Source organism: Ziziphus jujuba, chromosome 8, assembly GCF_031755915.1.
Source record: "Ziziphus jujuba cultivar Dongzao chromosome 8, ASM3175591v1".
Lineage (NCBI taxonomy): Eukaryota > Viridiplantae > Streptophyta > Magnoliopsida > Rosales > Rhamnaceae > Ziziphus > Ziziphus jujuba.
In genome coordinates, this window is record NC_083386.1 from 705,001 (window position 1) to 707,834 (window position 2,834).

Consider the following 2,834-nt stretch of genomic DNA (forward strand, 5'->3'; position numbering starts at 1 on the left):
ATGGGGGACGAAGGACACCTGCACTCGTGCGGGAGTCTTTTCGAACCTTGCTTGGGGGGCAATCTCGGCGGGATCCAGGGGGGTGTTTGTGCGGGGGTATGCTACGGTGCCTAGGCATGCAGCACCATGTCGGAAACTCGGAATGTGTGGGCTTATGCGGTGCGATCCATTGCTTCATATGGCTATTGCCATGGTTTTGCATGCTGCGGCATTTGTGGGCGATGCTTCTTCATGGATGCTTGTCCGGTGACTGTTGGGGGCGCTGCCTGAAATGGGGGACGAAGGACACCTGCACTCGTGTGGGAGTCTCTCCGAACCTTGATTGGGGGGCAATCTCGGTGGGATCCGGGTGGGTGTTTGTGCGGGGTTTGCTTCTTCATGGATGCTTGTTTGGTGACTGCTGGGGGCGCTGCCCGAAATGGGGGAAGAAGGACACCTGCACTCGTGCGGGAGTCTCTCCGAACCTTGCTTGGGGGGCAATCTCGGTGGGATCCGGGTGGGTGTTTGTGCGGGGTATGCTTCTTCATGGATGCTTGTTTGGTGATTGCTGGGGGCGCTGCCCGAAATGGGGGACGAAGGACACCTGCACTCGTGTGGGAGTCTTTCCGAACCTTGCTTGGGGGGCAATCTCGGCGGGATCCGGGTGGGTGTTTGTGCGGGGGTATGCTACGGTGCCTAGGCATGCAGCACCATGTTGTAGCCCTATGGGGCCGTGGATTGGACCATCGGTTGCGTTCTTCATGCTTAGCGGTGCTGGCTCGGATTCAATTTGAGGGCAGGCATGCTTGGTTGGCCTATGTGCTGATTGGGTTGTTTGCAGTCGGTTGAGGATGGGTCATGCTGTACGCGATGCGTGTGAGTGGTGGTAGGGCTGCGTGCGTTGGCAGGCTCCGTGCTTGGGCATCGAACTGCTGACTCGTGGCCCCGTCAAAGTTTGCTGCAAGGGCGTTGTGCTCCTTGGGCTCTGCTTGGTTCTTGTGTTGCCTACCTAGCAGAACGGAACTGGTCGTCCCTGGATGTCTCTTTCCTTCTTGTGCCCCCGAATGGGCGCCGGGAGGACATGACGGTGGCCTCGTGCCCCTAGCAAGCCTCACTTGGTTGTGTTGCTGCCAAGGTGCATGAGCCCCCACCGGGTCCTTCGGATGCAGAATATCGTGTGGGCATGGGGGTCTCTGCGACCTCTTGAGTGTCCGACCCAAATCTTATTCGTACGATCGTCGATTCCGTGGTTAGCCCTCCGGGGAAAACTAGGTATCGGCGTCGCTTATGAATGCTACCTGGTTGATCCTGCCAGTAGTCATATGCTTGTCTCAAAGATTAAGCCATGTGTCACGGTCCCACCGCTCTAAGCGTACAACGGGGCCGTGCGGTGCTTACTCGCCCCTCGCGGGTAGTAAGCCAACCGTTAATGTCCCTCGCAAGCAAATAACCCACACGATATTAGTATTGTGCATGCACCAAGCAAGCAATAAAATAAAGCATGTAATCACACAATCGTTAGAAAATAGGGTCAGTAAACAAGGCAACAATACGATGAACTAGAAATGCGTTCGTTTTATTCGGTCTCGATGGAGAGAACAGCAGAGAGGTTTACAAGCACGCTATTACAAGTTCTCACCTATGCTAGTGGTCTAGCCCAACAACTCGCCGACTAGCCACCCCCCTCCAAAGAGCTTATCGGGCCATTTTCATTCCGACAGGAATACATATCAAAATATGCGAGGAATCATAATGGCACTATTTCGAATAACAAAAGCTAGAGATCCAAGCAAGTGACCATGGGCTTGACTCATGACCCTGGATGAACTTGGCTTGGTATTTACAATCAAAATGCGAAGGAGTGTATGACTCTTACATCCTCCCCCACTCATTCCATCGACGCCCTCGACGACTCCGCTGCCTTGAACTCCTCGATCTGCTGCTTGTAGGCTGCCAAGTTGCCTTCCTTCTCCCAGCTGGTTTCTTCTTCTCCTAGTCCCTTCCACTTGATGAGGTATTCTCGTACTGGCTGACGATGCACGCTTCTGGTTCGTTCTGCAAGGATCTCCTCCACTTCCTTGGTTGTCTTCGGCAGCTTGGTCTTGACTTCGGCTCTTGCTGGAGTGTTGCGCGCTGGATCCTCCTCGTCGGCGTAGTATGGCTTGAGGTTGCTGACGTGGAATACCGGGTGCACTCTCATCCATCCTGGGGTAACCACCTTATACGAGGCCCTCCCTACTTTGGCAATGATCGGCATTGGTCCCTCATATTTTCTCATCAACCTGGGGTCTCTGTCCCTTAGCCAGCGAAATTGCTCTCGAGTTAGCTTCACCATCACCATATCCCCCGCATTGAACTCTAGGGGTCGTCGGTCTTTGTCTGCCCATTTCTTCATCCGATTTGCTGCCTTCTCCAAGTAGGCCCTGGCTATTTCCATGTTGTTCTTCCACTCTTTGGTGAAATTGAAAGCCCTTGGATTCTTTCCTTGGTACTCATCGACTGTGTGTGGAAGTAAGGGCTTCTGGCCGTTAACTATTTCAAAGGGGCACTTACTTGTGGGAGATCCCTTCTGTGCGTTGAAGCAAAATTGAGCTACATCAAGTAGTTGCGCCCAATTCTTCTGGTTGGCACTCACAAAGTGGCGTAGGTACTCCTCCAACATGCCATTGAATCTTTCTGTCTGCCCGTCCGTTTGTGGGTGATAACTGGAGGAAATATTGAGCTGGGACCCAAGAAGCTTGAATAGTTCTGTCCAAAAAGATCCCGTGAACTTGGCATCTCTATCGCTTACAATGTGGCGCGGCACACCCCAATATTTCACCACATACTTGAAGAATAAGCGGGCAGTTTCCTCG